This window comes from Malaclemys terrapin, chromosome 7, assembly GCF_027887155.1.
Source record: "Malaclemys terrapin pileata isolate rMalTer1 chromosome 7, rMalTer1.hap1, whole genome shotgun sequence".
Lineage (NCBI taxonomy): Eukaryota > Metazoa > Chordata > Testudines > Emydidae > Malaclemys > Malaclemys terrapin.
The window spans coordinates 52,836,282-52,850,965 of NC_071511.1; positions in this window are offsets into that span (position 1 = coordinate 52,836,282).

Sequence of the window (14,684 nt, forward strand, 5' to 3'; positions counted from 1 at the left end):
TGCATCTTTCAGAACACTGGCCTGTTCAAGAACCTGTAAGAAGGGACTTTCTTCCCGGACCAGAAGATCACCATAGGGGAAGTCAAAATGCCCATTGTGATCCTGGGAGACCCCGCCTACCCCTACTGCCGTGGCTCATGAAGCCTTACACAGGGCAACTTGACAGCCACAAGGAGCAGTTCAACAACAGGCTAAGCAAGTGCAGAATGACTGTGGAGTGTGCATTTGGCTGTTTAAAATCCCACTGGCGATGTCTGTATGGGAAGCTGGACGTGGCTGATGACAATACCCCTATGAATATAGCCGCATCTGTATGCTCCATAATATTTGTGAAGGGAAGGGTAAAAGCTTCACTCAGGGCTGGACTACAGAGGCTCAGCGCCTGCAGGCTGAGTTTGAACAGCCAGAGACCAAGGCTATTAGAAGGGCACAGCGCGGGGCCATAAGGATCAGGGATGCTTTGGGGCAGCAATTAGAAACTGAAAGCCACTAATATTTGTTGCTATGCTCAGGATTGCAGTGCTTGTGATACTAGGAGGTGATTGGTGCACATTATGCAAGAAGGGGCCTTAACATAATTGTATGTTGCTTTGCAGTGCTCTTTTTGCTTTCACTTAATAGAATAAAGATTGCTTTCAAACAAACACAATTCTTTTATTGAAAGACAACAACCAGAGGAGATAGTGAAACAAAAAAAATCATCAGCAGGGAGGGGGATGGGGGAATGGAAGGTCACAAGAGGAGGCAGGGTCCCGGGACGGCTACAGATTTGTGTACGTCCAGGGATCATACCCAACCTTCTCCTTTGGAGTATGATGCAGCGGGTGCTGTACTTCAGCAGGGCCAAACTGTAAATGGATGGGTGTTGAGTGCAGTGGGTATTGGGAATCCACACTGCTGGACTGTGAGGAGGGAGGAGTGGAATGCGGGTAGAGAGTGGAGCAGGATGTTGATAAGAGTGTGTTGGCGGTGTGTGTGAGGGGAGGGGGCGCATGGGAAAGAGTGTTGTGACAGCAGCTGCAGGGGAGGGCGGGTGCAGAGCTGCTCGGTTTAAAGAGCTAGTATTGCCTGGAGCGTGTCTGCTTGGCACTCCATAACTGTTAAGAGCCGTTCCGTGGCTTCTTTCTGGTGTGCCACGTTCTCCTTTCATTCCCTCTTCTTGCTGTCCCGCCACTCCTTCAATTCCTTTTTCTCAGCAGCGGAGTGCATTATAACCTCACGCATAAAGTCCTCCTTAGTTAGAGTGACCAGATGCCCAATTTTATAGGGACAGTCCCAATTTTGGGGTCTTTTTCTTATATAGGTTCCTATTACCTCCCACCCCGTCCCGATTTTTCACATTTGCTGTCTGGTCACCCTATCCTTAGTTTTTCTTGGATGCTTCCTAATTCTTCGCAACCATTCTGCCACCAATAACAAAGAGGGAGGCTGTGCTCCCAAGGTCATCTCTGTGAAGTTTAAATGCAACATTTTACAGAAGTAGTATTGTTTGCAACGCAGACAATACTGTTTCAGTGCTTTAAAACACAGCCAGTACTCACACGCCTGTCACTAACTGACCCCTAGGCAAGCACACATAAGCCACAAGACCCCCAAAATGGTGAGTAGCTGCAGGGGCAAGGTAAATCACTGTTCCTGGACCCTGCTGTACACTGGGCACGTGGCTCTTGGGCACTTGGGGAGAGCCAGCACTGTAGGGTGGGCCTGATAATCATTCCTGTCCCCACACTTTCCACAGGAGGTGATCATTATGGAAGATATCTTGCTGCTGAGTGTGAGCAGGGAATCAAGGGAGGGTCTTCTCCAAGCCTGCGGCTTCTGCCCTGGCCCCTATGTGGCTAGCCTGTGTACGGCAGTGGTCCACCTACTCTGCACCCGTGACAGCACAGTGGCGCGGGAAAGTTATCGTTAATGGGGCACGAAACAAAGCAGTTCTGCCGAGGAACCTGTGGGAGCGGATTGCCCAGTGTCTCCACGAAAGTTTCCTGATGATCTCTGAGGGAGCTTCCCATGAAGTGAGGGAGTGTATCAACAGCTGTTCTGCTGCTCAAACTAGGCATGAGGTGGGAGACAAGCCTGCTTTCTGCAACCCTCCTGCCACCAACAACTCGCTTCAGCAATTCCCAAAATCAGATTGACTTATCAAGGGCCTGCTCTCCTGCTTGCGCTTTGCCAAGATCCAACTGCTGTGACTGGCTAGGATCCTCCAGGGAAGAAAAGAGCTCCTGGCTGCATGCATCTCTGGCTTCAGAATCATCCTCTGCCTCTGGTTCCCACTCCCCCTCTTCATCCAAGATTACCTCCTCCTGGCTCGGTCCACTCTTGACTGGCACATGAGCCAACAAAGTATCCACAGAGGCCTTTGCAGTGAAGGTGGGGTCACCACCGAGTATCGTGTCCTGCTCTTTGTAGAGCCGGCAGCTCGTGGACGCAGCACTGGAATGGCGATTGGTAGGCGTTCCGCAGCTCCTTCACTTTGACCCTGCACTGCAATGTGTCCCTGTCATGGCCCTTTTCTATCATGCACCTAGAAATCTGTCCATAGGTATCATAATTCCAATGGCTCGAACGCAGCTGTGACTGCACTGCCTCCTCTCCCCAAATGCTGATGATGTCCAGCAGCTTGGCATTGCTCCAAGTGCGGGATCGCCTGGTGCATGGAGCAGGCATGGCCACCTGGAAAGATGTGCTGAGACCACTGCACACATCACTGAGCAAACAGGAAGGGGGCTTTCAAATTTGCAAAGGAAGTATGGGGTGGGGCTGATGGTTGGTCACCTGAGGGCAGGGCAGTAGAGTTCAAACCAATGACCAGAGAGGTGAGAACAGGCATTGTGGGACAGCTCCCGGAGGCCAATCACAGCGCTGTAATCACCACAGTGCCTACAGTGGCACCGCAGCGCTGTAGCCTCGGCGCAGGAAGCTCTATGCCTCTCGTCGAGGTGGTTTTTTTAGAGTGCTGCATCTGTGCAGTTTCTGCACACTAAGTGGCTTGGCAGTGTGTACACCTCAGGAGTTACAGCGCTTAAAGCTGCTTTACAGCGCACAAACTTGCCAGTGTAGATGGGACCTAAGAGTCACAGGCACTTGCCCCTCTCCCCTATTTAAAGATAGAGTTTATTAGGCTCCATGGAGAGTCTTTTGTTTTGTAAGTGACCACTAGAGTTGAAATCACTAATAATCAGGTCTGAGTGCTTAGATCTGCTGCAGGACAGCATTTCTGTGGAAAAAACAGCCCAGCCTGCATGCACTGTAAGGTTCCCCCATTGAGAGCTGAAATCACAGAAAGCTGAGTGGAACCTCAAGAGACCGACTCGCAGAGGACCAGGTTCTGGAACAGCCTCCCACTAGGAGTTGTGAGACCAAACAACTTTCTTAGTTTTAAGAGCAGCTGGACAAATTTATGAGTGAGATTGTACGACAGGGTTGCTTGTGATCATAGGTGCCGACTTCCTCTCTTCCCCAGGGGGTGCTTGACCTGCCCCAGGCCCACCCCCACTATACCCCTTTCCCCAAACCGTGCCCCTGCCCTGCCTGTTCCCACCCTCGCTCCGCCTCTTCCCGCCCCCTCCCCCAAGCGTGCCCCATCCCCACTGCTCCCCCTCCCTCCCGGTGCCTCCTGCATGCCACGGAACATGCAGGAGGCAATGGGAGGAGGGTGAAGAGTTGATCAGTGGGGCCACCGGCAGGTGGGAGGAGCAAGGGCAAGAGGGGAGCTTGGCTGCCAGTGGGTGCAAAGCACCTGCTAATTTTTTCCCGTGGGTGCTCCAACCCTCCACCCATGGAGTCAGCCCCTATGCTTGTGATAGTAGGGGGCGGGGCTCAGCAGCACTGGGGGGTCCCTTCGGGTTATTGTCTTATGTGCCTACAGCTCATGCTTCAGGGTTTCAGCCATCTTCTGGAGCTTTAAGGGGGATGAGGGTTGGTCTCCTTCCTCTGCATCAGGGTTGGCCATGGATGGAGATGGGACATTGGGCAAGGTGGGCCAGGGCTCTGAGGTGGAACTGGGCATTCTCTCTTAGGTGCTTGGCTGGTTGATTCTTGCTCATGTGCTCAGGATCTAAAATGATCACCACATGTGGGGTCAGGAAGGAATTTTCTCCCAGGTCAGACTGGGAGGGACCTTGGGGATTTTTTTACCTTTCTTTGCAATGTGGGGTATGGGTCACTTGCCAGGATTATCTGATTCTCTCTCACTTCATCATTTTCCTGCCATTGCAGGAGCCTTCAGCACCCAGTCTCTCCTGTTCTCTGCCTGTGGCACATAATAGTCTTGTCTCCTGTGTGCTGTAATACTTGGGTCTAATTTTGCTTGTTGGGTGTAGTGGGCAGGTGCTGGGGGCCTGTGCTATACAGCAGATTAGAGCAGTGGTTCTCAACCATGGATACGCAGAGGTCTTCCGGGGGTACATCAACTCATCTAGATACATGCCTAGTTTTACAACAGGCTACATAAAAAACACTAGTGAAGTCAGTACAAACTAAAATTTCATACGATTTGTTTATACTGCTCTATATACTAAACACTAAAGTGTAAGTACACTATTTATAAACCAGTTGATTTATTTTATGATTATATGGTAAAAATGAGAACATAAGCAATTTTTCAGTAATAGTGTGCTGTGATACTTTTGTATTTTTATGTCTGATTTTGTAAGCAAGTAGTTTTTAAGTGAGGTGAAACTTGGGGATATGCAAGACAAATCAGACAACTGAAAGGGGTACAGTAGTCTGGAAAAGTTGAGAGCCACTGAACTAGATGATCTGGTCCCTTCTGGCTTTGAATTCTGACTTTGTTGTCACGGTTGAGAGCAACTGGACCTGTATTTCCCGACTGTGATCCAGGAAGGGCACCCGCTCCCGGGCTTTCAAACTCCCCAACTGTTACCTTTCTGGGTGGAGACCTATGTCTCTCTCCCTTCTGACTGGGGTTATTTCCAGGCTGCCAGCTCTCTGCCTTCACTGTGTTATTCCCAGCAGAGGCTTGCTTTCTCTTTAGAGAGGGATAAGAGTGACTGTCAATAAATTACCACACTGTACTACTTATGCAAGCCTGTCTTATTCTTAAGGTGAAAGCATTACAAAAAAACCAAATAAATAACAATAAAAGAGCCTACATGCCTGCTAATACTGTTACCACAGGTCACCTCAGTCCTAACATGGGCTCTGGCAACAGCAGTCTTTAAACATCCATGGGGTCTCCTGTGTGGTCACATGTTCATCACAGATCAGTTCAGAACAAGCACCCAGTCTTATGGGGCTTCAGCAGCCCAGTCCTTCCAACACTTTCGTAAGGATGGGAGGGCCTCCATGGACCAGGAGTCCTATGTTTGCTTCATCAGAAAGAAGGCCCTGAGCTAGTTTAAAACCAGGCTCTTTATCCAAAAATCCTCTTTGTCTATTAGTCCATGGAGAATCTGGTTTGTACTAGTATACATGGACATTTCCAGCGGGTGGCTTCAAAGGGTGGATAATGGAGGAAGTACATTAGCCTCCTCCTGCTACTAAAGAAAATACATACAATGCCACAGTAACACATACTTAATTTAATTTTCAATACAATATACCCCAAAGGTATTAACCCTAACTCAGTAAGATTTAACTTAATTTGATAGAGTTTATTTTAATTCCATAAGGTTTGTTCAAGATCAGGTCAGTCTATCAAGCTGATTTTTTAAAAAGGCTCCAGAGGCAATCCTGGCAATTACAGCCCCTTAAGTCTAACTTCAGTACCATGCAAACTGGCTGAAACTATAGTAAAGAACAGAATTATCAGACATATAGATGAACACGATTTGTGGGGAAGAGTCAACATGGCTTTTGGAAAGGGAAATCATGCCTCACCAATCTATTAGAATTCTTTGAGGAGATCAACAAATATGTGGACAAGGGTGATCCAGTAGATACAGTATACTTGGACTTTCAGAAAGCCTTTCACAAGGTCCCACATCAAAGGCTCGTAAGTAGGGAGTCAAGGGATAAGAGGGAAGGGCCTCTCATGGATCAGTAACTAGTTAAAAAACAGGGAACAAAGGGTAGGAATAGATTGTCATTTTTCAGAATGGAGAAAGGTAAATAGTGGTTTCTCTTAGGGATCTGTAATGGGATCAGTACTGTTCAACATATTCATAAATTATCTGGAAAAAAGGGTAAATGGTGAGATGGCAAAGTTTGCAGACGACACTAAATTACTCAAGATAGTTAATTCCAAAGCTGACTGTGAAGAGTTACAAAGGGCTCTCACACAACTGGGCAATAAAATAGCAGATTAAATTCAATATTGATAAATGCAAAGTAATATACATCGGAAAACATAATTCCAACTATAGATATGATATGATGGGGTCTAAATTAGCTGTTGCCACTCAAGAAAAAGATCTTGGAGTCACTGTGGATAGTTCTCTGAAAACATCTGCTCAATGTGCAGGGGCAGTTAAGAAAGCTAACAATGTTAGGAACCACTAGGAAATGGATAGATAAGAAGACAGTAAATATCATGATGTCACTATATAACTCCATAGTACTCCCCCACCTTGAATACTGCATGAAGTTCTGGTCACCCCATCTCAAAAAAAAAAAAATATTAGAGTTGGGGAAAAATACAGAAAAGGACAGCAAAAATTATTAGGGGTGTGGAACAGCTTCCATATAAGGAGAGAATAATAAGCCTTGGACTGTTCAGCTTGGAAAAGAGACAACTAAGAAGGAGAGGTCTATCCAATCATGAATGGTGTGGAGAAAGCAATTAGGGAAGTGTTATTTACACCTTCACATAACACAAGAACCAGGGGTCACCCAATGAAATTAACAGGCCACAGGTTTAAAACAAACAAAAGGAAGTACTTCTTCACACAATGCACAGTCAACCTGGTGAACTCATTGCCAGGGGATGTTATGAAGGCCAAAACTAACTGGGTCCAAAAAAATTAGATAAGTTAATGGATTATAAATCCATCAATGGCTATTAGCTAAGATAGTCAGTGATGCAACCACATGATTTGGGTGTCCCTAAACCTCTGACTGCCAGAAGCTGGGACTGGATGACAGGGGATGGATCACTCAATAATAGCCCTGTTCTGTTCATTCCCCCTGAAGCATCCTCATTGGCCTCTCTTGGAAAACATGATACTGGGTTACAAGGACCATTGGTCTGATCCAAGATAGCCATTTTTATATTTATCTATGATCATACAGATGTAATAAATTTGAAGGAAAGTAGATGCTAGAGGGATATCAAAAGTATCAAAATCTTGTTTATCATGTATACTCATCCCAGTGAGGTTGCCACCCGCCACTTGCCCACACTAAATCAGATAACCATGTTCGTGAGTAGAGTTGGTCAAAATTGAGTTTTGGTTAACCCAAAAGTATCTGTGAATTTGTGTTGCTTTTGCCAAATAGCTGTAACCAAACTAAAAACATGAAAATATTTTGACCTGAGGAGGAGAGCTCCCTCACAACCTTTGGCCCAGTAGTTAACGAACTCACCCAGGACATGAGATTTGGGTTCAATTACCTCCTCTGGGAGACATGGGTCTCCCACAGTCTAGGTGAGATCCCTAACCCCTGGGCTAAACATTGTAAGAAAGGCTATATTCTGTTCCCTGGCCATTTTGTAACTCTTGTCTTCCTTTGCTTTTGTCAAAACGCCTGAAATCAAAATGAAAAGTTTTGAATTGGGTTGAAAAAAAAAAAAAGGTTCATTTTGACCCAACTTGAGATGGTTTTGACTTTTCAATTTGCTGAACATTTTTTAAACACTGTTTTTGGTTCCACCTGAAACAGAATATTTTTTTCAAAACTGTCAGCAAACCAAAAAAGAAAATCCATTATTCACCCAGCTCTTCTCTTGATATTGATAGTTCTGAATAGTGACACAGAGCAGCAGGAATGTGACTGGTATGGAAAAACAAAATGACTAAAATGTATTGGCTTGTTGACATTAGGGTGGTTTGTACTGACTTAATAAAAATGTGTTCTAAAAGCAATGAAGGTTTGCTGTTTATCTTGAAATGTGAGAGAAAACGTGTCCATCATGAAGAGAAGCCAAACTCCCCTGCTACTCTGTCTCTGTGAAAGGAAGGCATTGTTTCCAAGTCCTTGCATAATAATCTTGGGATCTAGAATTAGACAAGTGCATGGAAACTTATGCTGGTCTAGAAAGTTCATAAGAGGTTAGAGACCTAAAAGAAAAGCTGAGAGGGCCAAAGGCCTATTTTAACCTGTGATCAGTAGAATTTTTTGACTAATCCTAGACCCCAAATAAGCAATAGCAGGACAAGTCCCTGTTGATGTGAGAGAGGGCACCTCACCCTACAACCTAACTGGGAGGCAGAATCGCCTGACTTTACTGTGTCATGTATAATCTGAAAATGACTCTGAATTGAGTTACTTGTGAAATTAGTGAATATGAATTTGAAAACCATACATTTCCAGATCTTACTAGGGGCTGGCAGTGAAGTCTTCTTCCCACAGAGTACTCATTTTTTAGCTTTTTCACGTACATTTGCTCACTGGAGTCCATATTCAAGTCCATGTCTCCCACCAAAGACTTCAGCCCCTCCTCCCTAGTGGCCAGATGAGAATGGAGCAACAGAGCTTCTCTGCACCCTGAAGGATGCTAGGGCAAATATAGGAAGCCCCAGGCTTGCACACCTGTGGCAGTAGCAGCCATCCCTCCCCCATATTAGCTCTAGGACTATCCATGAAGGATGGAACCTTGGAACCCTGGCACAGTTACTCAAGGATGAGTCTGACTCAGGGGCATCAGCTCATTTGTGGATGGGGTGAGGCTTCATCCCAGGTTTTGGAATCTCCAGCCTGGAAATGATGGTTGAAAACAGACTCAGCTGCCCTGGGGGATCTAAGTAGTGCTCTGGATTAAGCCACACAGCAGCCGAGAAGGTGGGTGCGAGTCCTTCTGCCGCTAATGCAGGCGAGGTAATAGGGCCCAGTCTGGGAGAGCTTTACTGAACAGGGTGCTGGATTATTACCCTGTCACAGTCCTCATGTGTCCGGGACTTCCAGTCCCTCATGATATGCTCATGATCATGCAGAAGGCGACTTTTTTCAGAACACAAAAGAATGCTCAACTGCAGCTGTTGTGACTGGGAGTAGAAAAAGATGAATTCCTACTTCTTTCATTCCAGGAAATATAGCACAAAAATTGGGTTGAATCACTAGTGATGATAAAGAAGAAGTTGAAGTCAAATCTTCTTTTATTCATCATATGATATTCCACTCTGTTCAAATTCTCTATTCTGTCCTGATCACATGGCAGCCCCATTGCAGGTAGTGCCTCACTCCACTCAACTGTCAGTGTTTTACAAGACAGGCATCTGTAAAAGCTACACAGAGGTTGACAGAATCCAGAAGTTGCTGTTGTAGAGAGGTAAAAATCAAGTCTGTGTATTTTACTTTTTCAGCCGGCTTACCAAACACTTCTTGTCCTCTTCATTTAAGGAGTTAATATAAGTGCCCTAATTAGTCAATTTCTGAACTGAAGTCTTTGTTTCTTCCAGTACGTTTTCAATGGATATCTCTCTGATTGATCCAAGAATAGCTTCCATTGCTAGACAGAGATCTAGTACTGTTGTAGCAGATGTCTGGATGGCATTGTTTAATGACTGAAGTGGTTTCAACAGTAGACTTACAAGAGAGAATGGTGATTGTCTTCTCTGAAATTAGTAGCAAAAGTAGTCCACCAGCCTCACTACTTAGATCCATCCCATCTCGGTAGATACTTTCCAAAGCCAATAATAATGGTTGCAGTAAATTTAAGACAACAGCCAAGGATTGCTCATGAGAAAGCCAGCGAGTTTTTCAAATTTGAACTTCAGTCCCAGTGTATCTTCTATATTTTCCAAGATGTTCAGTCCCTTTGGACTCATGCTGAAAAAAGAAAGACATTAAATTTATAGCTTTTTAAATTCCTTTTGAAGATTCTGCAGCTCATGCTAGTACTAGTTCAAGTAGATGTTGTGATGTTGCACTCCACATGCTTTATGAAAGTGAATATGAATTAACTGGAATATGCTTTATGCAAAAGGTCTCTTGTAAGGTATCATTACAAAGCTTATAATCTATTGAGTGTGTTCATCCTATTTGTTTGCATGTATTATTTCTATGTCTGGAGTTAGGAGAATAAGATATAAACTTGTATTACTGATGTAAACATATTAAGTGGAAGCCATTAAGGGTGCTTCAGAGTCAATGAACTGTAAATAGCTCTGTTTACTTGCAAACCTTCCTGTGTAGGTATGGGCCAGCCCATGAAGAATGGAGGCTGGGGTCTCACAGGATAATGTCACATGACACTGGATTCCATCTTAAATCTCGTACTTTTCCATTTAAAGGTGGGGTGGGGATCCAAAGAAACAAAATATTCCTGCCTTGTGCCAAAGCTAGAAAAGGGGGTAGAGCAGGACAAAGGAGGCTGCCAGTCATGAGAAAGCCCCGGCTTACCATCTGAGATGTCTGCTGGAACTAACAAGGACTGTACCAGGGGAAAGGATTGGGCGCAGACTAGGAAGGAGACTAGTCTGTGAAAGAAGTTTATTGGAATATCTCTGAGGGTGAGATATTACCTGTAATCAGTTTCTTAATGTATTAGGCTTAGACTTGCATGTTTTTGCTTTATTTTGCTTGGTGACTTACTTTGTTCTGTTATTACTTGAAACCATTTAAATCCCACTTTTTATACTTAATAAAATCACTTTTGTTTATTAATGAACTCAGAGTAAGTGATTAATACCTGGGGGAGCAAACAGCTGTGCAAATCTATCAGTGTTATAGAGGGCGGACAATTTATGAATTTACCTGGTATAAGCTTTATACAGAATAAAACAGATTTATTTGGGTTTGGATCCCATTGGGAACTGCATGTCTGGCTACTGGCGAGGTAACCTGCTGAGCTGTTTTTGGTTAAAGTCTGCAGCTTTGAGGGCGTGGCCCAGACCCTGAGTCTGTGTTGCAGCAGGCTAGCGTGTCTGGATCAACAAGGCAGGGTTCTGGAGTCCCAAGCTGGCAGGGAAAATGGGCACAGAGGTAATTTCAGCACATCAGGTGACAGTCCCAAGGGGGTGTCTCTGTGACTGAACCCATCACAGATGGCCTCTGCAGTGTATATAGGAGAGTTTAGTTACACTTTTCTCTGAGCAAAGCTTGTACTCCACTGTGTTTTCCAGAGAAGTTTGCAGCTCCATCAAATGCACAAGCAGCCATCTCTTTGGGGTTCAATTTACAAGCATTTAACTCTTCTAAGATGTGGGTTGTCAGAGATACAGCCAATGTGTCTTCTATAACCTGAACATCTAGAAATTCATCTACTGCCCTACCACTGACATCAAGAAAACATATGCAGTGACTTAATACTTAACACCCATTTGCATCGGTTCATTCATCAGCCATGTATGCATATTTTCTGAATGCGGTGAGAGTTCTTCACTTTTTCAACAGCTGAGTCTTTCACTGTTATACTGCATGATTCTAACCAGTCAGTTGAGTTTCTTACAGAAAGATAGTGAGCATTTGCTGGTCTTGGTCGGAACCAGTGTCCAACTTCAGGATTAACAAATGACAGTGCACTTAACACTGGTCTCCAGTTTCTGGTGTGTGGCATCTCTTGCTTAAAGAGAAAGTATTATGTGACAGCCCTGTTTGTTTGAATAAACTGTGTTGTGTCTCCAGCATTTTTAACAGCCTCGTTAAGTACTACTAAAATTGGCTTTGACAATGACTGGTTTATAAGGTTTTCTGTGGGTATGTCTACACTATCGGATTAATCCGAATTTACAGAATTCAAATTTTGGAAACAGATTGTATAAAGTCGAATGTATGCGACCACACTAAGCACATTAATTCGGCGGTGTGCGTCCATGTACCGGGGCTAGCGTCGATTTCCGGAGTGTTGCACTGTGGGTAGTTATCCCATAGCTATCCCATAGTTCCCGCAGTCTCCCCCACCCATTGGAATTCTGGGTTGAAATCCCAGTGCCTGATGGGGCAAAAAACATTGTCACAGGTGGTTCTGGGTACAGCCTCCCTCCTCCCTCCATGAAAGCAACGGCAGACAACCATTTCGCGCCTTTTTTCCTGGGTGAACACTGCAGACGCCATACCACGGCAAGCATGGAGCCCGCTCAGCTCAAGACAGCAGTCATGAACATTGTAAACATCTCGCGCATTCTCATGCAGTTTATGCTGAACCAGGACCAGAAAAATGAGGCGAGGAGGCGGCGGCGGCGACAGCAGCGCAGCGACAAGAGTGATGAGGACATGGACCCAGACACAGAATTCTCTCAAACCGCGGGCCCCGGTGCTTTGGAGATCATGTTGTTAATGGGGCAGGTTCTATCCCTGGAACGCCGATTCTGGGCCCGGGAAACAAGCACAGACTGATGGGACCACATAGCGTTGCAGGTGTGGGACGATTCCCAGTGGCTGCGAAACTTTTGCATGCGTAAGGGCACTTTCATGGAACTTTGTGACTTGCTTTCCCCTGCCCTGAAGCGCCAGAATACCAAGATGAGAGCAGCCCTCACAGTTGAGAAGCGAGTGGCGATAGCCAGACAGCTACCGGTCAGTGGGGAATCAATTTGGAGTGGGCAAATCTACTGTGGGGGCTGCTGTGATGCAAGTAGCCAAAGCAATCACTGAGCTGCTGCTACGAAAGGTAGTGACTCTGGGAAATGTGCAGGTCATAGTGGATGGCTTTGCTGCAATGGGATTCCCTAACTGTGGTGGGGCGATAGATGGAACCCCTATCCCTATCTTGGCACCGGAGCACCAGGGTACCCAGTACATAAACCGCAAGGGGTACTTTTCAATGGTGCTGCAAGCACTGGTCGATCACAAGGAACGTTTCACCAACATCAACGTGGGCAGGCCGGGAAGGGTTCACGATGCTTGCGTCTTCAGGAACACTACTCTGTTTAAACGGCTGCAGCAAGGGACTTACTTCCCGGACCAGAAAATAACCGTTGGGGATGTTGAAATGCCAATAGTTATCCTTGGGGACCCAGCCTACCCCTTAATGCCATGGCTCATGAAGCCATAAACAGGCAGCCTGGACAGGAGTCAGGAGCTGTCTAACTACAGGCTGAGCAACTGCAGAATGGTGGTAGAATGTGCATTTGGACGTTTAAAAGGTTGCTGGCGATCGTTACTGACTCGGTCAGACCTCAGCCAAACCAATATCCCCATTGTGGAGCACACAGCAAGCAGCAATAACAATCTCTGTGAAAGTAAGGGGGAGACCTTTATGGCGGGGTGGGAGGCTGAGGTAAATTGCCTGGCTGCTGATTACGCGCAGCCAGACACCAGGGCGATTAGAAGAGCACACCAGGAAGCGCTGCGCATCAGAGAAGCTTTGAAAACCAGTTTCATGACTGGCCAGGCTACAGTGTGAAATTTCTGTTTGTTTCTCCTTGATGAAAACCCACCCCCTTTATTAACTCATTCTCTGTAAGGAGCCCACCCCCCCCCTTCGATCACAGCTTGCTTTCAAAGGAAATAAAGTCACTATCGTTTAAAAATTTCAGCTTGGAAAAAGAGAGGACTAAGAGGGGATATGATAGAGGTCTATAAAATCTTGACTGGTGTGGAGAAAGGGAATAAGCTCCTTCACATAACACAAGAACTAAGGGTCACCCAATGAAATTAATAGGCATCAGGTTTAAAACAAACAAAAGGAAGTACTTCTTCACACAACACAGTCAACCCATGAAACTTTTTGCCAGGGGTTGTTGTGAAGACCAAAACTATAACAGGGTTCAAAAAAGAACTCGATAAGTTCATGGCGGATATGTCCATCTATGGGTATTAACCATGCTTTGAGAGTCTCTGCTTGCCAGAAGCTGAGTGGATGACAGGGGATGGATCACTCAATAGTTGCCTGTTCTGTTAATTCCCTTTGAAGCACCTGGCATTGGCCTCTGTCAGAAGACAGGATACTGGGCTAGATGGACCATTGGTCTGACCCAATATAGCCATTCTTATGTAAAAATTGATTGTAATATGATAAAAATATTACAGAAACTGCCCAAGATAACAACCTCTCGAGATAGTAACAATGTGAGATAATGACCTTGGCATATAATGAGTTTTAAAAATCTTAGCCTACTAAGAAATGTATATTTATGTAAAGTATCAGAGGGGTAGCCATGTTAGTCTGGATCTGTAAAAAGCAACAGAGTCCTGTGGCACCTTTAAGACCACGTATTGGAGCATAAGCTTTCGTGGGTGAATACCCACTTCGTCAGGTGGGTATTCACCCACGAAAGCTTATGCTCCTATACATCTGTTAGTCTTAAAGGTGCCACAGGACTATTATATTTATGCAAGGTGCTCAGTCACAAATCTAGCATTTTGGAGCAAAGTCACTAAAACGTAGTCCCACAAACATTTCTTTATAGTGCCCCTCCTTTCTCCCTCTACCGCACCCCACTCATAGTTGTTGTCCTTGGTCAGTGAAGACCCAGAGTTCAGAGCTGCTTTCGCATGAGTTCACCTCCCACCCTGGGAGGGTGCAGGGGAGAAGGCACCTTGCTCATTCCTCCAGCTGCTCGCCACTCTCCAGCCACTCACTCTGTCCGCTGTTTGTTGTGCCACCATTCACTCCTCCGACAATGGCCTTGCTCTGTCACCCTCTGCTGCCACTGTCCTAAGTTTCCTGTAAGCTGCGC